Source organism: Lipotes vexillifer, unplaced genomic scaffold, assembly GCF_000442215.2.
Source record: "Lipotes vexillifer unplaced genomic scaffold, Lipotes_vexillifer_v1.1 scaffold484, whole genome shotgun sequence".
Lineage (NCBI taxonomy): Eukaryota > Metazoa > Chordata > Mammalia > Artiodactyla > Lipotidae > Lipotes > Lipotes vexillifer.
In genome coordinates this window covers 2013550-2035800 of record NW_006786458.1, presented here as the reverse complement: position 1 = coordinate 2035800, position 22251 = coordinate 2013550, and the positions used below count along the sequence as shown (strand labels likewise).

Sequence of the window (22251 nt, the reverse complement as noted above, 5' to 3'; positions counted from 1 at the left end):
CGCGGAACAACTAAGCCTGTGCGCCACAGCTACGGAGCCCACGGGCCACAACTACTGAAGCCCGCGCACCTACAGCCCGTGCTCCGCAACAAGAGAAGCCACCACAATGAGAAGCCCACACACCACAACAGTAGCCCCTGCTCGCTGCAGCTAGAGAAAGCCTGTGTACAGCAACGAAGACCCAATGCAGCCAAAAATAAATAAATAAATAAATAAATAAATTTTATATTAAAAAAAAAGAAGATAAGTAGATTATCCCTAGTGTCTTGGTGACACCATGGAATCAATGTTTGGCCGGACCTAAGATGGTGAGAAGAAAAATGGAAGAGAGGGGCTTCCCTGGTGGTGCAGCAGTTAAGAATCCGCCTGCCAATGCTGGGGACACGGGTTCGAGCCCTGGTCCAGGAAGATCCCACACACCGCAGAGCAACTAAGCCCGTGAGCCACAACTACTGAGCCTGCGCTCTAGAGCCCGCGAGCCACAACTACTGAGCCTGTGAGCCACAACTACTGAGCCCACATGCCACAACTAGTGAAGCCCACACACCTAGAGCCCGTGCTCCGCAACAAGAGAAGCCACCACAATGAGAAGCCCGCGCACTGCAACAAAGAGTAGCCCCCACTTGCCACAACTAGAGAAAGCCCGCACACAGCAACGAAGACCCAACGCAGGCAAAAATAAAATAAATAAATTTATTTAAAAAAAAAAAAAAATAGAAGAGAAAGAATAGAGTGGGAAGCATCCACACAGCCCTCCCTCCCTTCCCTGCCCCTGGAAGCTGCACGAAGACACTCTGAAGTGTGTGAAGGGGATAAGGATAACGCAAACCACCAGCCCTCTGCCGAAAACTAAAGGGAGGAAGAGTAAAAACAGAGTCTTCTGTGCAATGCGGCAGACGGCTTCGCTTTCCTATGGCCGAGCCCTACTTCCTTTCCTTCGGACCTCCCATCTCCCCTTCCCCATCCTGTGTCTGTCTGCCTTGCCCTTGGAAGCCGCACTAGGTTCTAGACGACCACCCTTGCCATGCCATCATCAGAACCATTTACATGGGGGGGCCAGACCCTGCAAACCCAGAGTTCTTGTCCTAACAAGCCTTACCCTATGAGAAAAATCTGCCTAGCTTCCCACCTCATTCCTGCCCCAATCTTCAGAGAGAATCAACGGACCCTCAATGTTCTTTGCTTTGATCCTCAATGTTAGGGGCCTAGAGACATCTTTGTTGTGCTCTGGGCATTTGGATTAGAAATGTGGATACGTGGATGAGTCCCGTTAGGATTTACAGAGCTTGAGTTGGAGCGAGAAGCCTGGGGGTTGTGGGGAGGGGTGTGTGTGCAGACATGACCTGTGCTCTTCAGATGACCCGGGAGCCCTGGGCAACTGCCCAACAGTCCACTTACAGGTTAACTGGGACCCCCTCCCCAGCCCGACCTAGTTGCAGGAAATATACTAGTAGGCTTTACGGACCTAGAGTCTTCCTGACCTAATTCTCTGAAGGAATCTCAGCAACACCAGTAAGTCTCTCCCTCATTTCTCCCAGACTCTGGGAACATTTAGTGCTGAGAAGAAAGAGCCACTTCAGCAGCTGGGCTTCCTTCGAGCTCCCGCCAGACCAGAGGCACACATGTCTCCTCTGGAGCCAGGGCTGCGTCAGGCCCTTCTGCATCCAGTCACATTTTTTTTTGAATTTTTATCGGTTTATTTAGTTATTTTACCTGAGAGAATTTTACAAAGAAATAAATGTTTTTGCCTGTTAGAATATGAGTTGAATTATATGCTTCTCCTATTTATTTTCAGTACTTATGAAGAGATGGCATCTTTCATGTATTAAGGTCTTGCTTCATGAGAAGCCACTGGAAATCAACATCGCTTCATCTCATTTGGCTCTGTCACTAGTTGTATGACATGAGGCACCTTATTTACTCTGAACATCAGTTTTCTCAACTACGTTAAAAAAGCGAGCATGGGGCTTCCCTGGTGGCACAGTGGTTGAGAGTCCGCCTGCCGATGCAGGGGACACGGGTTTGTGCCCCGGTCCGGGAAGATCCCACATGCCGCGGAGCGGCTGGGCCCGCGAGCCATGGCCGCTGAGCCTGCGCGTCCAGAGCCTGTGCTCCGCAACGGGAGAGACCACAACAGTGAGAGGCCCGCGTACCGCAAAAAAAAAAAAACGAAAACAAAAAAGTGAGCATGGGTTAACTTGTGTAATTTTTAAGAGTTCTATATTTTTGAAAGTCAATAATACATATTTTTTCTTAATTAGAAAAAACCCTTGCCCTGCCACCCTTAGAGGATTGCCATAAGAATTAAATAGGATGGCATACGTATAACAGCACTGAAACCTCACAAAATGCAGAGTCACAGATTTTGGGTTTGGTTTTTTTGGCTACACGGCGCAGCATGCAGGATCTTAGTTCCCCAGCCAGGGATCGAACCCATGCCCCCTGCAGTGGAAGCGCAGTCTTAACCACTGGAGCACCAGGGAATTCCCCAGAGTCACATATTTTGATGCTGGTGTCTGGGCATGTCTGCGCTCATGCACTCAGCTGGCTGTTTTGAAATCACCCACAGTTCAAAACTGTATACCCTAAGCACTTCCTGGATTTTTACTAGCATCACTTCAGATGTAAAGCACATTGATATTTGCTCTAAGTGCCTTATGAATAAGTAACTTCTACTGTTTGGGCCTTGCTCCGTGTCTTGCAGAAGGCCATCCAGACTTACCCTCATACATCTCCAGGATGTGAACCGTGTCGCCAACCTGCAAGGACAGCTCCACATCTTGAGAGGCATTGTAGTTATAGATCGCTAGAAAGGAGAAATAAAAGAGGAACATGATGGCATCAGTGGCAGTTAAAATACAAGTCACCAAACACATTAAAAATAATAATAATACGAGTCACCAAAGAGCACATTCAGTGGTTAGTGAACCACTCCTCTAACAAACAACCCTCTCTTTAATCATTTCAGGTGAATCCCCCACTGGAAAGTAGAGAGCATCCTCCTGGACTCCCGTTACTGGTACGTTACAGTCATACTTCCAACAAATATTGGTTGGTTGCCTACTATGTACCACATACTGTGCTAGAGACTGGAAATAGAGTGTTGAAACACACAGATGTGGTCCCTGTACCAGAGATTTTTAATAGTTTAGTACGGGAAGAGATATAGTAAATATATTATTACAGAAACAACTCCTTAGTTAAAATGGTGATAAGAGTTATCAGCCTACACCACCACTGAGCTTATGATCTCTAGGGCATAGGGCGAGGCATCTCCCGGCTTCCCTGACACAGTAACTGGCAGCCAACGGAACACGTGTGAGTCCCACCTACCCCCCAGTAATAGACTAACACTGGGTGGCTTCCTCGCCCCAGCTCTAGGTACCCTGGGAAAATGGGGTGCCCCCAAGGTGACCTCCATCACCACAGTCCTTAGGACTGGCAATGACTGGACCACAATCATACAAAACAGTAGACTAACTCTTGTAACTCCAAAAGAAGGCGGCAATCCCATTTTAAGATAGGTAAGAGCTCTGAAGAGACATTTTACCGAGAATCATATATGATGACTAATAAGCACCAGAAAAGACGTCCAACAACCATTAGTCATCAGGGAAATGCAAATTAAAACCACAACGAGATACAACTTCTCACCCACCAGAATGGCTATTAATTTTTAAAAGGCAGACTTGGCAGGAATGTGGAGAAACTGGAACCCTCATGCATCGCTAGTAGGAACATAAAATGACACAACCTCTTCGGAAAACGGTTTGGCAGTTTCTTAAAAAGTTAAACATCAATGTACGTGCAACCCAGCAATTCCGCGCCCAGTTATCTACAAAGAGAAATGGAAACATGCTGACACAGAAACTTCATGTGATTATTCATAGCTGTTGTGGTAGGCAGAATAATAGCCCCCACACGATATCCACATCAGATTCTGGAATCTGTGAATGTTTCCTCAGGTGGCAAAAAGTGTGAGTTAGTTAAGGATACGGAGAGGAGGTTAATCTGGAAATTCAGGGTGTGGTCCAAACACAATCACACGTATCCAGATGAGAGAGAGACAGAGGGAGTTTTGAGAGCCTCACGGAAGAGAAGGCAACATGAGGACGGAGGCAGAGGTGGAAGTAACATGACCTCAAGTCAAGGACTGGCACGACTACTAGAAGCTAGAAAAGACAAAGGACGGAATCTAGAACCTCGAGAAGGAGCACAGCCGGTCAACACCTTGATTTTAGACCTCTGGCCTTCAGAACTACGAGAGAATAAAATCCTCCTGTTTAAGCCACCAAATTTGTGGTAATTTGTTAGGACAGCCACAAGAAACCAATATAGCAGCATTATTCACAACAGCTGAAAACTGGAAACAATTCATCCACTGAAGAATCACTGGATAAGTAAAATATGGTCTGTCCACACAATGGAATATCAGTCAGCAATAAAAAGGAAGGAAATGCGAACACATGCTACAACACGGATGCTTCAAAGACATTATGCGAAATGAAAGTCACATGCACAAAACATACGTTAGGCTTCCATTTCCTTGTAACGTCCAGAAGAGGCAAGTCTATCAGCGACATAGGGCAGCTGACTGTTTCGTGGGTTGGGGGTGGGAATAGCGACAGAGCACAACAGGCACCAGGAAGCTTTACAGAGAGATGGAAACATCCTAAAACTGGATTGGATTGTAGTGATGGTCATATAACACTGCACATTTACTAAAAATCAATGAACTATATGCTTAAAGTGGGTGGATTTTATGGTATATAAATTAGACTTCAATGAAGCTTTTTTTTTTTTTTTTTTTTTTTTTTCCCAAGGTAGATTTATTTCTTGCCCTCTCTCATGATGAGTGAGCTGCATCCTTTCAGGGAAAAAGAACCACCTTAGAGATTCCGTTCTAACCACTGACCTGACCATCCAAGGAACCCACGGTGTTCCCCATCTCTGCAGCTCTTATGAGCACATGAGGCTGGTCACTCAATCCATCAAACCATCTGCCAGATCCCACAAGGGTCATTAAGAAGGGAAGAAAGGCATCCAATCCAATCATGGTACCTACTGCCCTTTCCTGAGCCTGCGATGTACCGAGATCAGCAGCCTGACTGCAGGCTCAACACAGTCAATCTATCCCAGAACAGAAGGAGCAGACCTCTAGCCCCATGTTCTTCAAGTGGCCTCTCTTTTTGAAGAGAATCACCCCAATATGTGTTCTTCTGTAGTCTTGACACAGAAGTCTAGACAGATGATACTGGAACTGGCTTACTATTGAGCTTGTGGACTATAATATGAATTCAGAATAAGATCAGGCTGATGAAGTGGGCTAGCAGAAACTGCACAGCATTCAGAAGGAGTTAGTTCCTGGTTCCTACACTTCGTGGGCCACGAGGCCACAGCTACTCATCCACTGAGGTTCACTTCCTTCATCTAACTGCTACTTGATTCACATGTTTTGCCCACTAGTTATACTGCTGGGTCTCCATAGAAACCGTAGATCTCACATCCCTGAATCCCTCGAGCCCCCCATTCACTGCCTCCCCCCAAACTGGCTCCTCCCACTGGCCCCGCCAGCAGATGGAATCAGGAAATAGAGAGCTTGCTGTGTCATGATGTGTTGTGTAATCACCAAGCTTCACCTCTTCCTTGCCCTTAGTCACCAGGAAAGTAAGCAGAAGCTCTCAAAGGCAGCACCTGGCACTGTGGCTCCAAGCTACAAACACCTACCAAGGACTGCTGTAAACACACACACACACACACACACACACACACACACACACACACAGAGACTATTATGTTTCCTTAAATCCAAGATTCCAGAGCCTGACAATCAAAGTGCTCCCAAAATTATCCTGGTCTTAATTATCCACCTTTGCCTCCATCATCTGCCAAATTCCACCCTCTGCTCCAGTCAGGACTCATAACCTCCCCTAAATTCTGTGCTCAGCTCACAGTTTACCTCTGCCTGGAACAACAGCTTATCTGTTTCTTCCTCACACTGTAAAGCTCACATTCACAATGCAGTTCGACAAATGATTACTGACTCCCTATCACCCCGCAAGGATCTCTTTTTTCTCCGACGCCCGGCAATTTTTCCTTTAACACAGTTTGGGCTTTAAATCACAGATAATCTTGTGTTATCATCTGCCACGGATCAGAAGGTAAACCCTTCATGAATGGGGACCTGGTTACACATTACTTTGTGCCTTTCACATTCCAAGGCACTGGATGAGGCTCAAAGAAGGTGCTCAAGGCACAAGAGTGGCCTTTATAAAACCCACCAATCGATTCAGTTATTCACCATTTCTTCCACAAACTTCAGGGTAATTCTGCTTCCCTCAGAAGCAGCAGATGTGGTTTCCCACCACTCATGAAAGGGATTATCAAATCACCTCTCTGGCCTCTCTTTTGCTAATTACACGAGAGAATCTGCCTTTCCAACCCAAGCCTTCAAAGAGCTTCACATGGGAAACACATCCTTCAGCAATGCCTTTCGCTGGAGTGACAAGTCACCAGTTGCAGGGCATTTGTACTCCCTGTTGCATGTCTTTGGGCAGAAGTACTAACAAGATTTCCAGTCACTTACAATGTCATCTACTTACGCCAACCATGCACTTTAGAACCACGCCCTCCCCATCTCCCTCCTTAATCCACTTCATTTCCGTTGTAGTTTATGATTTCACTTCCATATGGAATACAGTAATTGTATGGAGTGGGTACCAATTACCATATTATTTAATGAGGAAACTGAGACTCAGAAGGGCTCAGCACCTTGCCCTGAGGAGCCCAGCTTTATCAGCAGCAGAGCTGTTACTGACGCCGTCCTGTGAAGACCCATTCATCCCATTTTACCAGGCTGGTCCACGATGCCAAAGGGATGCCCTGGAAGAGCCTGGCAGCAAAGAAAAGAACCTGATAGCATCTCAGTATGTTGTCTGCCTTAGAATTCTCTCATTAAACGAGACCCCAACTTCCCCAAACACTCTTTATCATACTGGGTTGGCCAAAAAGTTCGTTCTGTTAGTGAACACATTGTTCAATGAAGTTCTTGGTGAAAATGAAAAAGGTCTTTTATTTTTACTTAAAACCAAACAAACTTTCTGGCCACCCCAATACAGGTTGGTGATCATGTTGTCCGCTCATCTGGTGCTATTTCAAAAACAGGCATACAACTCACATGCTCAGTGGATCATGTTTTCTCCCTAGAATGTGAATAACTGTTACAGAGGAAGACAGAGAAAGGAGAAGTAAAGGAAACCCTTTGGGTTAAACAAAGCAGACCCAGTTCTATCAGTTACACATGCATGACCTTGGATGAGTTCGTCTGGGCCTCAGTTTCCCATCTGTAAACAAGGCATGGACCAGACGACTCTAAGGGACCCTATGGCTCCAACAGCCTCTGATTCACGAGGTTATGATAAGAGGCAAGAGAAACAAGTTGTGTCGTTTCGAATCAGCAGGCACCACCGCAATGTCTTGTTTTGTCTGAGGAAATTAAACAAGAGAAGGGAGTCAGTCGCTGTGTATGAACCGCCTTGCTGGCTGCTATGTGCAAGGCTGGGAAAGACAAGCTGCTGGAAATCTGCCCCAAGCAGCTTACTGTTTATATCGCAAAAGTATAATTTTGCAGAGCCAACTAGATAAGACAGTATGTCTACAAATTTAAAGGAGTTTGCATTTTACCAAATCTTTGATTTGGCCTGGCCTTTTCTTTTAAACCAGACTTTCATGAGAGAGGAAAAAAGAGAAGAAATTTGAGGTCTTAGCATTATGCAACAAGAAACCAACAGAATAAGAATAGTCTCTGATAGGCCCCACTACGAAGATTGATTTTGACAATGCAAAGTCGATGGGTTGCTAGTAGTTAATCTTTCTGATAAATTAGGCTTTTTCATGAATCCTCAAATTACAACCCCCTGAAGAATAACTAAAACATGTTTTCTATTAGGCGTTTGGTAGCGTCTATGAAAGAAAGATACAGCAAACACAGAGCGAGGTCCTGACTTGAGCTGTCTGCTATTCAGAATGTTATCAGGATGATCAAACTTCCTCTTTTTCATTATTATCTTGATCTGCCTACTTTCAGCCATTGGAACTATTAAGGCTAAAAAGGCACATCGTGTCTTTATCTTTCACCCTGGGGTCAATGCCGTAATGTCCTAGAAGACCAAGTGGACTTTTTTCTTTTGCTCTTTAATTGCAGTCTACTACAAGGATGAGACCATCAGATTCAACAGGAAGTATGACCCCAGGAGTTAAAAAAAATGTGGTTTTATGCTGACCATTCCAATTAGGCTCCAGACTGGTCACCCAAGTCAGGGGCCGTCAGATGAGAACAACAGCTTCTGTCACCAACAGTACTCCACAGGAGCAGCTCTTACAGGATTCTTAACTTCGTTTTCTAGACCTTTAGGAGAATTTAATGACGTTAGGAGATTTAGTGACCGGCTCACTGGTTATTCTTTAGAAATCTCTGTTTTAAGGATTCTATCTATTTGTGGCTAGAACAGATAAATATATCTTTAATGGGAGAGAAATTTCACAGATATAAACTCAACTATGGTTTATTTATTTCCTCACTGGTACCAAAGGATTACCTCCAAGCCATCTCATTTAAATTAGTATGAAATTAAATTTACATGAAACATGTAAAGCTAAAACAAGGCAACTCAAAATTGCAGAATAGAAAGTCTTTGTCCTGCAAACACCAGGAGTTTCCCCACAGTTTGTCTATGTAAGAAATGGAGGCACCAGTATATTCTTTCAAAGAGGAGAATGTAGCAGAGCCTCTAGGAAGATGACAAGCCCTGGTAGACACAGGGTAAATGACAGTCACCTTCCCTTTCCCCCTTTCTTGCCCTGTCTGGCTTCCCACTTCGGGCATGGTGGCAGGCACATCCTCAAAGATGGACACAACTGCCCTCACCAACAGGACAGTGGAAGTCATTCAGTGAAAACTGGGGATCAGGAAGGTCTGTACAGGTAACGGAACAAGCTAGCCTCAACAGTCCTAACAAGGTAAAGTTGGACAACGAAGGGCAGACGTCCTTAAGGACAGCAAATGCATTTAATTGCAGGCAGCTAAGTACAAAGCGCCCCTTAGAAACAGCACGAGAATCGGGGAATAGTTCAGTATTTTAATCATTTTCTTGCTGCCCCTTCCAAGCATTTCTGCAGTGATTCAACTGAGGAGTCAGGGTGTTATTCAGAATACCAAGGATGCCTCAATCCTGGACTCACTATAGCACACTCTCAATCTGGGTATAACACAAAGTACACATTCTAATGTCGCCATGCTTATACTTCTACTCGCTTCTGTTCTTTTCAACTGATCTCTTTCTCGTTAAGGAAAAGTAAAAGAGAAAAAAAATCAGAGGGTAACTATGGCAGGGTTTTAATGAGGAAGTAAAAAAATGAACTTACTAACAAGTCCAGAACACATTCCCCTAATCAAATAAGGTATCATTATCAGGTTCTTCTTGGTATGCATTCTTATTAAATAAAAATGAGACAGCTCTAAGATAAAAATGGTCAGATCTAAGACTGCGCTGAGTTTGCGGCATCTACCTTATGGACAGAAATCATAATTGAGGAATAGAGAATCTAAAAATAAAAGCCGGGACTTCCCTGGTGGTCCAGTGGTTAAGCATCCACGCTCCCACCGCAGGAGGCTCAGGTTCGATCCCTGGTCGGGGAACTAAGATCCCACATGTGGTGGCGAGGCCAAAAAAAAAAAAGAAAAAAAAGAAAAGAAAAGATAGAAGCCACCAATTAGTGCAGACTCTAGAACAAGCACTTTGAAATGACAGTCAAAAATGTTACTGATGATTTTCTCCTTATGTACATGAAATTTGAGACAAAGCACAGATAAACTGAGAAAATGAATGATCCCCTACCAAGCTGGAAAACCCATTAATTTAATATCACCAATCTGAAAATGCAAATACAAAGGCAGCAGCTTTTACGTCTGTCTCCACAGGGCCTGTCCCAGAACAAGCTCAGCTGGTCGCCCTTAGCCTCCGGGGCACGTTCAGGAGGGTCTTAGAACAGCTTCTCCTGTATTATGTACACCAGAGTCACATCCTACCGAAAGCACCATAAGAAAACAGAATGTGTACATGTGGCTGGGAGCGAAGGGCGAATCGGAAAAGCAGAGAACTGAGGAGAAGGCCAGACGCTGAAGAGATCTGGGAAAGCTCCTTGTTTCATAAATGAAGAAATGGAAGCCCGGTGTGTACCAGGCCAAGATGACACCAAATTACAGTCAGGCTACTGAAGGTACTTTCTGCAGCTTAGCCAAAAACCTACCATTGCGGACTCTCAGGAAAGTCACTGAATTTTGGGGGCTTCAGTTTCCTTATCAATAAAGTGATATTTGTAACCTGGTATTTTGCCTACCTCAGGGTTGCTGTAAGAATAAAATAAACATAAAAATGAGTAACATAACATAACATAACATAAAAATGAGTAAGTATTGTTAATGTGTCTGGAACGTTCTTCACCATAACAGAAAAGAGAAGTATGAAATCAAAAAGATACATAACTCTGGGCTAATCGATTTGCATTGGAAATTCAGTATGAATTTGGAATATTTAAACTTAAAAATACGTATTCATTTAGACTTGTGGCCAAAGTGGACCGCAGGGATCAGGGATCAGATGAACTATCATCTTGAACATCTAAAAAATGGACAAAAATATGACAGTGGTTTTCAGACACTGAACAGCATACAACACAAGAGGGTGATGCCTGAGAGAAGGGAAACAGATGAGGGATATCTACAGTTGCATCTCCAGGCAAAAGTGCAGAGAGGAGAAACTGAAACACAGCCCAGGAGTCACCCCAAGGTGAGGGAAGAGAGTTGAGAATTCAGGGAAGTCAAGGTGACTAGAACATACAGAGCAGAGAATCAGAGAGGTGAGGGCTGCCTAAGTTTCCTTACTAGCTTAAGTGGATTACTGATCAGCCCACGCGTGTGAAGAAAATTCCCGAGGACAAGGAAAAGAACCACTGGGAAAGAAAAGCAGGAGCTATTCCCAAGCCTCACACAGAGCTGGGAACAGTTCACATTCTCCACAGCCAGAGCCAAGAAACCTTATGGTATGTGGCCACTGGCTTGAGTACTCAGAAGAGTACTTGCCTTGGTAATGCAACCAAACTGGCCCCAGACTACAGGCTGTGCTGATCCCACCTAATAAAGATCAAATGCAAACCTGGAGAGCATGAAAGTTTCCTCATAATTCAACTCCATCCCAGAACAAGGCTCAAACTCCCAACATGATAAAATTTACAACGTCTGACATTCAGTTCATGATTATAAGACATGCAAGGAAGGAAAAGAATCAATCAATAGAAAAAGACCCAGAAATGATGCAGATCAGGCAACAGAAAAAGTCCCAGTTAACTGAAAAGTGTTCAAATCATACAAAGCATGTTCTTTGACTACAATGGAATTAAATTAAAAATCAATAACAGAAAGACATTTAGAAAATCCCAAGATATTTGGAAACGGAACAACACACCTCTAAACAGCTCCAGGATCATTAAAAAAATCAATGTAATCCACCACATTAAGATAAAAAGGGAGAAAAAATATGATCATCTCTATAGATGCAGAAAAGGCATTTGATAAAATCTGATATCCACTGATGATTAAAAAGTGTCAGCAAATTATGAGTATCTTTAATCTGATAAAAAGCATACATGATGCACCTACAGCAAACATACTGAACTGTCAAATATTAAATGTGCTTCCCTAATACTGGGAACATGGCAAGGATATCTCCTCTCTATTCTACATTTTAATGTGGTTGTAACTAGTGCTATGATGCAAGAAAAAGAAATTAAAAGCTTACTAATTGGAAAGGATGTCATAAAGCTGTGTTTATTAGCAAATGATTTGGTCACCTATACAGAAAATTTTAAGACATTTACAAAAGTTACTAGAACTAATGAGTGAGGTTAAGGAGGTTTTAGGACCCAATTTTAGTCAATATACAAAAGAAAAAAAAGTCCACTGTATTTCTCTATACTATAACAAGCAAGCTGACATTGCTGGATTATGATGTAAAGTGCATTTCTTCCTATAGATTTCAGGTCAAACAATCTGAAAACCAGTGCCCCAGAGAAACTCTTGCACAAGTGTGCCAAGAAATATATATAAGAATGTTCATAGTAGCAGTGTTTGTAGTAGCAAAAACTGGAACCAACCCAATGTCCATTGAAAGGAAAATGGGGAAATAAATTATGTTATATTCAAACATAGAATACAGCAGGGAAAACGAATACATTCTTTGCACACATACCACTAACAAAATGCTGAGCAAATTTTTTTAAAAATACAGGAGCGATATACACAGATACCTTTAGATAAAATTCAAAATCTTGGAAAACTAAATGAATTAGGTTTTTAAAATATACATATGTATGTATGTGGTAAAACTACAGGAAAAAATTATGAAAATAAAATACACTCATTTCAGAATACTTTTACTTCCAGGGTGGGGCTGCGGCGTCCGACTATTAGGGAGAAGCATGAGTGTGGGTCTAATATACAGAGAACTTTTTTTTGCAATTCATTAGATGGGGATACATGGGGGGTTTTGTTAGTTTCTTTTTATACAAGTGTTGTAAATATTCTTTTATGAATTCAACATTTAATATTTCAGTGGTTCACAAATGTTAGCATGCATCAGAATCACCAGGAGGGCTTGTTAAAACACAAGATTGCTGGGCCCCATCTTTAGAGTTTCTGAGTCAGAAGGTTAGGAATGGGGCCCCAGAATTTGCATTTGAACACGTTCCTAGGTAGGAATGACACTGCTGGTTCAGTTCAACACTTCAAGAACCTCTGCATTACTTATTTGAGCCTCACACAAACGAGCAAAGAAGAAAGAGTGAACATGGGCCTCATTTTACAGATTTAAAAAAGTAATCTCTGAGCGATTAAGGGGTCGACAGGATTACACTACTGCTAATCATACCAGCTCTGGTCTCAGACTACCTGTGTCCAAACACTGGCTCTGTATTTACTGATTCTTATTGGAGGTAATTTAAATTCTTGATGCCCCAATTTCCTAACCTGTAAAATGGGTACAATTATAGCAATTCACATACAGGGTTCTTATGAGCATTAAAGGATTATAAAGGTAAAGCACTTAAACTTGTTCCTGGTACATAGTAAATCCTGGGTAAACGTTAACTAACTTTATTACCACTAGGTTAATTAGGTGGTAGAGCTGAGACTTAAATCTAGGTATTCATATTCATTTTCAATCACTGTTAACACAAATGCCTTTTGGTACCACAAAACAACACTGGTGAGTTCCACAAAACTTATCTTTAAAAAAAATTTTTTAGAAACCTTTAAAACTGGATGACTTTAATGGAAATTCTAGATCCCACTACTCTTTCCACTTACAAGAAAACAAAGAACCCAAGACCATACAGCTTAGATTCAGTCTAGGATGAGCAAGCTGCAATAGCTTTTTCCAAAGGCCACATAACTAGTCTTTATAATAAATTTCACCCTGTATTGAATTGTACTTCTAAGGTAAACAATGGAGGATTAAAAAACAAATGATCAATTACATTTCTGGAATGAATGAATCAATCAAATAAGCAAGCAAGCATCAGGCCTATGAACCTGAGGAACTAGGTTTCTGACTTGTTTACCTTCTTAATATATTTATTTTAGCAACCAAATAAAAATTTCTTTACACAATACAATTAGCTGGAGTCAATTCAATGCAAAGATATGGAAATGTCCTTTCAATCTCATTTCTTCCTCTAGTCTCTAGAAAAGTAAATACAATATTTCTATGGCTTAATTTAAGAACAAATGAAAAATCTAAATTTGACTGTGTATCACCATAATCACTTTACATTTAAAAAAATTCACCAGAATTCCACTTTTTTTTCACATACATTCGAAAATAATCAAAAATAAAGTAGCATGCAAATTCAAAATGCCTCTTGAGTTATCCCCAAAGCATTAAAATATTTTAGGCATGAATGTTCATAAAAAGAAAATATTGCTCATAAAATAGAACCACCTAACTTACAACACAATCTAAATGTTAATAGCATAATAACATTTTTCCAACCAGAAATCTAGCCTTGCTTGTTTTCTGGCATTTAAAAATAGAAATCAGGGACTCCTCAGACGGTCCAGTGGTTAAGACTCCATGCTTCCACTACAGGGGGCGCAGGTTCGATCCCCGGTCAGGGAACTAAGATCCTGCATGCCACGTGCGATGCAGCCAAAAAATAAAAATAAATAAAAAATAAAACTAGAAATCACGCTAAAGCTAGTGAAAAACATATTTCCTGGTCTTCCACACTAGTACATTATACTTTATTTCAGTATAACCAATTAATCAATAAGCTGTGACCTACAGTACAGTACAGATAAGGAGTAAAAACAAAGAGAGATGCCTGGTGACTTTGCTCTTTGAGTCACTTAGGCTTGACACCCATAGAGTCATCTTACACTTGTTGCTCTCCGTTTCCAGTCCTACAGTTTTAGTCTTTCCTTCACGAACTAGAACTCAGACTACTACCTTTGGACCTTAACTGATCACCCTGCCTGCAGTCTCTCCTCTTGTGCAAAACAGGATGTTAAAAACCACAGGCCCAAAATGGCATCACTTGTGCTAAAGCCCAAGATACGAAACCTAGATTTAATACCTAACACCAAAAATGTAATCTTAATCAACCAATCTGGAATTTTCTGGTCAGCACCAATGAGGTCATCTGACAAGTGCACCCTATCCATCCTCCAGAGGAAAAAGAGGCAATCCACATGGTAAAACCCACACTGTTCTCGTCCTCCCACAAAAGAAATCCTGGCCTAAAAAATAATCCTTTCTTTCCTTTTGCTAGTAGCTCCCTTGCCCTACCCTCCTTCCTATAAAAACCTTCCATTTCACACAACCTTTTAGAGCACCCTTCTAGTTGCTAGGTGGGATGCTGCAGGATTAATGAATCACCTAATTAAAGCCAATTAGATCTTAAATTTACTTGGTTAGATTCTGTTTTTCAACAGGGACAGGTAATAATAATTACCTCATAGGGCTACTGTGGAGACTGAATAATAAATAAAACACTTACCAGGGGAAGAACTAGCTATTACTGATATTATAACACTACTTTGTATAATGGTGCCACTCTAATACTTTTCAACACTACTTATAACACCTTATTCCCCAGTTCAAAAATCTTCTGATAGTTCTCTATTTTCTACTGATGCACGTGAGTTAAGAACTTACGAAGCTCAGTTCTATGAGTCTTCTTTTGTAATCCCCTTGCTTGAATGGCCCTCTCTACTTACTCCATTGGACCAAATCCTATCCATAAATTAAGTTTACAAAAGGCCAATTCAACCGCAAGCTCATCCCCAATTATCCCAGCCTTCCATGGTTTCACCTTTTCAGAGATTATACACCTCAACCTATTCTGCATAATTTAAAGCTTAACCAACTCAACCTAGTGTGTGACGGGACCTGCCCAGGTCCCCCCTGGGGCTCCATGTAAAGAGGAGCCCCACAACCAGAGGCTGACATCAGGCATGGCCCCCAGTAACCATGGTGATACAGAACCAAACTTGGGTCTGCTCGCCTGCTGCTCAGCAGAGCCAATCTACTGACACTGGGTTCTGGTGAAGGAAAGTGCAGCGTTTATTGCAGGCACCAAGCAAGGAGAACAGGCAGCTCATGCTCAAAAGTTCCAAACTCCCAGATGTGTTTTAGGGAAGGGCTTTTGAAAGCAATATTTGGGGTGAGGGTTACAGGGGGCATGACTTTCTTCTGACTGGTTGGTGGTGAGGTAACTGGGTGGTGTTTCAAGAATCTTTTTTTTTCTTTTGCGTTACGCGGACCTTTCACTGTTGTGGCCTCTCCCGTTGCGGAGCACAGGCTCCGGACGCACAGGCTCAGCGGCCATGGCTCACGGGCCCAGCCGCTCCGCGGCATCTGGGATCTTTCCGGACCGGGGCACAAACCTGTGTCCCCTGCATCGGCAGGCGGACTCTCAACCACTGCGCCACCAGGGAAGCCCGTGTTTCAAGAATCTTAATCCTCAGTCTTCTGGTTCCAGCCAGTCTGGGACCTATGTGCTTGTGGTCGGCACACAGTCACCATCCTCCACCAGGGTGGGGGTCTTAGTTACTGCAGAAAAAGATATGTGTCCAATTGTTTTGTATATCCCTTGAGGAGGAATTAGAACTCTGTTTTTTCACTGAACTATTGTTTCTTGACTGCTTTTCCTCTGTTTCTGCATTCCCTTACTTCCTTAACTAGGAACTGCTTGAGTCTCTGCTCTTTGGAACTCAGGGAAGGCCTAGGAGACTAAAGCCTTTTTCTACAAACAAAAACAGGGGACACAGAGGAGCTTCTGTACCTGGGAAGGCCCCACAGGGTCCTGCTCAGTTTCAAATCCCCCTTTTCTTTGATACTCTGCAATCCTGAGGGCAACAGAGGGCAGGACAGGAAAGCAAATAAAGTTTTGGATAGAAAGGTTAATCATAAACTCAGTAGGGGAACTCAATTTTAGGGGGACTCAGTTTCAATGGGCTTCTTGGTACAGGCCTTCCTGAGATGACTGCTCAACAGTGACAAAAGAGGACTTGTGTTGCTTAGTCTCTACTTCCCTAAATTATAAGACTTCATTAAATCATTAAATCTCCTCAAAAGGGAGCCAAGAGCATTCCTGGCAGCATCCTTCAGTCAGGTCCTGTCTGAACACCACTGTAGACAAATCTTTGTTTTTCCTCCTTATTTGTACTATGCTCTGATACTGTGGAAAATTTCCTCTGTAGCAGATGGTGGGTTGGGGAAGTAATTTGGAGTGTGGTGTGTGTGAATAGAATACGTGATATATGAAAATGTGCCGAACTGGTGGGCGGGGGGGGGGGGGGGTGGTAAGGTTGGCAAAGCTCCCTAACAAATAGGGCTGATTCGAGGTTGCCTCTATCCTGATAGTTCTTTGGCCCTTTCAAGAAATTTCAGTAAGGGAAAATTCAGTGGCCTAAACTTGGCGCCATATTTTTCCTCTCAAGTCTCCGTCATTTAATGGAAAGTTTAACAATATTGTTATTGTTACAAATAGTTGCATCTCATTTTTAATCACCTTACTTTGTGCTTTCTATTTTCTTTGTTTTATCTCTTGCTCTGTGGACTCTGCTTTCCTTTTCCCCCTTTTGACAATATAATAAGGTAATTCTCTGTACAGATAGAGAGGTTTTAATTGTATTTGTCAAAAGCTGGAAACAACCTGAATGTCCTTCAACAAGAGAATGAAGAAACAAGCTGTGTTACATCTGTACGCTGGAATTCTCCTCAGCAGTGAAAAGGAACAACTACTGTTACAACATGATGAATCTCACATGCGTTACATCAAGTGAAAGAAGCCAGACTCAATAGGGTGCATACATACTGTATGATTCCATTTATAGAACATTCTGGAAAAGGTGAAAAGTACAGGGGAGGAACACAGACCAGTGGTTGCCAAGTGCTGGGGTTGGAAAAGGAGCTGACTACAAAGGAGCCCAGGAAAACTTTTGCAGGTGATAAAAGTATTCTACATTTTGATTGTGGTGATAGTTGCACAGCTAAATGAGTTTGTCAAAATTCACAGATTTGTGCACTAAAACTATACCTTAATTAGGTATAATTAAATTATACCTTAATTTTTTTCATTTTAGTTAAAAAAACCAAAAAAGTCCACTCTACTCGTGATTACTTTGACACTTAAAAATCTCTTGAACCTACACTTAATTAGCAATACCTTTTTTTTTTTTTTTTTTTTTTTTATGTGGTACGCAGGCCTCTCACTGTTGTGGCCTCTCCCGTTGCAGAGCACAGGCTCCGGATGCGCAGGCTCAGCGGCCATGGCTCAGGGGCCCAGCCGCTCCGCGGCATGTGGGATCTTCCCGGACCAGGGCACGAACCCGTGTCCCCTGCATCGGCAGACGGACTCTCAACCACTGCGCCACCAGGGAAGCCCTATCAATACCTTTAATTAAACATCAATCAACTGACCTAAGAGAAAACCAACCACTATATCCTCAGACTCCTCCTCAAACTGCTTCCTAGTTTATGTTCATACAACCTGGTAGTTTCACTGCATATTTTTATAGGTAATCAATAATTTTTATAGTATTTATCTGCTTTTTCAAAAATTACTGGTGCATGCTATTTTGCAGCTATATTTAAAATAATTAGCTGTATGTAGTCATGTCTAATTCCTTTCTGATTTACCGCTAATCTTTTTATAGCATTACTTCCTTATTTCTGCATTACTGAGATGGCTCTTTAGGTTCTCTAGAGTAAAATGCTTCTGTTCCCCGCCCCCCCACAAATTCATATGTTGAAATCCTAATCCCCAAAGGTGATGGTATTGGTAGATGAGGCTTTGGGGGATGATTAGGTGATGAGGATGGAGCACTCATAATGAGATTAGTGCTGTTATAAAAAAGATCCTACAGAGCCACCAACCTCTTCCATGCGAGCATCCAGGGATAAATCTGAGACCTGGAAGAGGTCTCACCAACCAAGCTGACACCCTAATCTCAGACTTCCAGCCTCCAGAACCGTGAGAAATAAATTTCTGGTGGTTATAAACCAACAAGTCTATGATATTTTGTTACAGCAGCCTGAATGGGCGAAGACAATCTCCAAGTAACTTAAGTTGAGCATATGTGTGGCACTCTTTCTTGGCTCTTGCATATGCAAATCTTTTCTTTTCTTTTTTTTTGGCCATGCAGCCCAGCTTGCGAGATCTCAGTTCCCCAGCCAGGGACTGAACCTGGACCACGGCAGTGAAAACACCAAGCCCTACCCTCTGGACCACCAGGGAACTCCACAGCATCAGCAAGTTTTTGTTGCCTTCAAGTTCAGCTGAGTTTAGAATTATTGGGTCAAATTTTTTGTTGTTGTTCAAAAGATTAGAGGATACAAGACTCAAGGAAATAGAAACATATGGTGTTCCTATAATGAAAATTTAATAGATCTCAGTAAAAATATCAATGCTCTACATAAAACATATACTCAATTAAATTCCAATTAAAATTCCAATGGATGTTTAAAGAGTTTGATACAGAAACAAATAAGTTCAATTGGAAGAATAAATGGTGAAAAAAATTAAAAATATTTTGAAAATGAAGAATTACCACAAGGAGACTTGCCCCAACACATCTAAAAATTACCCTAGGGACTTCCGTGGCTGCACAGTGGTTAAAAATCTGCCTGGCAATGCAGAGGACATGGGTTTGAGCTCTGGTCCGGGAAGATCTCACATGCCGCAGAGCAACTAAGCCCACAAACCACAACTACTGAGCCCGTGTACCACAACTACTGAAGCCCACGTGCCTAGAGCCTGTGCTCCACAACAAGAGAAGCCACCGCGATGATAAGCCCGTGCACCACAACAAAGTGTAGCCGCTGCTCGCCACAACTAGAGAAAGCCCGCGCATAGCAACTGAAGACCGAACACAGCCAAAAATAAAATAAATAAATTTGTTTTTTTTTAGTGATTAAAAATTACCCTAAAGCTTCAGTAATGAAACCAAGGTGACTGTTTGGAATAGACAGGTAAGTTGAACACAATTTTATTTATTACTTTATTTTTTAATTTTTGGCCGCTCTGCATGGCTTGTGGGATTTCCCTGATCAGGGATCAAACCTGTGCCACCTGCAGTTGAAGTGCAGAGTCCTAACCACTGGACCTCCAGGGAAGTCCCTGAACACAATTTTAAAAACCGAGAAACATAGACCTGAATACAGGAAAGTAGTAAATGATAAAATTGGCATTCAAATAAAATGGAACAGAAATAATTTATTTAAGAAATGTCAAAATAATTGCTTTGTGCAGGAGGCATAACCCTCCCATATGTCAGACGATACTACAAAGCTACAGTAATCAAAACAGTGTGGTATTGGCACAAAAACAGACATATGGATCAATGGAACAGAATAGAGAGCCCAAAAATAAAACCACACACCTACGGTCAATTAATCTTCAACAAAGAAGGCAAGAATATACAATACAGAAAAGACAATCTCTTCAGCAGTGGTGTTGGGAAAGTTTGACAGCCGCATGTAAATCAATGAAGTTAGAACACACCCTCACAGCACACAGAAAAATGAACTCAAAATGGCTTAAAGACTTAAACACAAGACATGACACTATAAAACTCCCAGAAGATATCACAGGCATAACATTCTCTGATATAAATCGTACCAATATTTCCTTAGGTCAGTCTCCCAAGGCAATAGAAATAAAAACAAAAATAAACAAATGGCACCTAATCAAACTTATAAGCTTTTGCACAGCAAAGGAAACCATAAACAAAACAAAAAGGCAATCTATGGAATGGGAGAATATATTTGCTAACAACGCAACCAACAAGGGCTTAATTTCCAAAATATACAAACAGCTCACACAACTCAACAAGAGAAAAACAAACTCAATCAAAAAATGGGCAAAAGACATAAACAGACATTTCTCCAAAGAAGAAATACAGATGGCCAATAGCACATGAAAAGATGCTCAATATAACAAATTATTAGAGAAATGCAAATCGAAACTACAATGAGGTACCACCTTACACTGGTCAGAACAGCCATCATTAAAAAGTCTACAAATAACAGACAGAGAGGGTGTGGAGAAAAGGGAACTCTCCTACACTGTTGGTAGGAGTGTAAATTGCCACTATGGAGAACAATATGGAGGTTCCTTAAAAAACCAAAAATACAATTACCATATGATCCAGCAATTCCACTCCTGGGCATATATCCAGAAAAAAACTAGAATTCAAAAATATACATGCACCCCTATATTCATAGCAGCACTATTCGTAATAGCCAAGACATGGAAGCAACTTAAATGTCCATCGACAGAGGAATGGATGAAGAAGATGTAGATCATATATACAATGAAACACTACTCAGCCATTAAAAAAGAACAAAATAATGTTCTTTTGCAACATGGATGCAACTAGAGATCATCATACTAAGTGAAGTAAGTCAGAAAGAGAAAGACGAATACCATATGATATCACTCATATGTGGCATCTAAAATATGACACAAATGAACCTATCTACAAAACAGAAACAGATTCACGGACATAGAGAACAGACTTCTGGTTGCCAACAGGGAAGGGGGGTGGGGGAGGGATGGAGTGGGAGGTTGGGTTTAGCAGATGTAAGCTATTATATATAAAATGGATAAAAGCCAATGATAAGGGCTTCCCTGGTGGCACAGTGGTTGAGAGTCCGCCTGCCGATGCAGGGGGCGCAGGTTCGTGCCCAGTGCCGCGGAGCTGCTGGGCCCGTGAGCCATGATCTCTAGGCCTGCGCGTCCGGAGCCTGTGCTCCGCAACGGGAGGGGCCACACCAGTGAGAGGCCCAGACACAGCAAAAAAAAAAAAAAGGATAAACAACAAGGTCCTACTGTATAGCACAGGGAACTATATTCAATATCCTATGATAAACCATAATGGAAAAGAATATTTAAAAAGAATGTATATATAACTGAATCACTTTGCTATAGAGCAGAAATTAACACAACATTGTAAATCAACTATACTTTGATAAAAAAAACAAATGCTTTGCTGGGTAGACAAAACATGGGATGTTCCCTCATACCATATATGAAAACAAATTTTAGATGGATTAACGTAAAACATAAAATCACAAAAGTACTCAAGGAAAAATACAAGACAATATATTTACAACTTCGGGAAAAGAAAGGCCTTTCTTAGACTGCAAAAAGACTGCAGGTTTGATTGGATAAAAATTACAACTCCCATAGGGCAAAAACCCATAAATGACATGGAAAATGACTCACATACAGGAAGAAAATTTACAATATATTTATATGATCATAGCAATAGATGCTGAAAAAGCATTTGACAAAATCAAGCACCCATTCATGATAAAAATTCTGGGTAATCTAGGAACAGAGGGGAACTTCCTCTATTTCATACAGAATACCTACAAAAATCCTACAGCTGGACTTCCCTCGTGGCACAGTGGTTAAGAATCCACCTGCCGAGCTTCCCTGGTGGTGCAGTGGTTGAGAGTCCGCCTGCCGATGCAGGGGACGCAGGTTCGTGCCCCGGTCCGGGAGGATTTTACATGCCGCGGAGCAGCTGGGCCCGTGAGCCGTGGCCGCTGGGCCTGCGCATCCGCAGCCTGTGGTCCGCAGCGGAAGAGGCCACAGCAGTGAGAGGCCCGCGTACCACAAAAAAAA

General features: G+C 42.1%; 1 protein-coding gene across 1 annotated transcript in view; it reads right to left on the bottom strand.

Annotated features, from left to right (window-relative positions):
- DOCK5 (dedicator of cytokinesis 5) overlaps positions 1-22251 on the bottom strand; it is a 214772-nt gene that overhangs the window by 150633 nt on the left and 41888 nt on the right. Inside the window, exon 2 of the mRNA XM_007458822.1 lies at positions 2723-2806. The gene's annotated coding sequence lies outside the window, so the exon portion shown is untranslated. The remainder of the gene's footprint in view (positions 1-2722; positions 2807-22251) is intronic.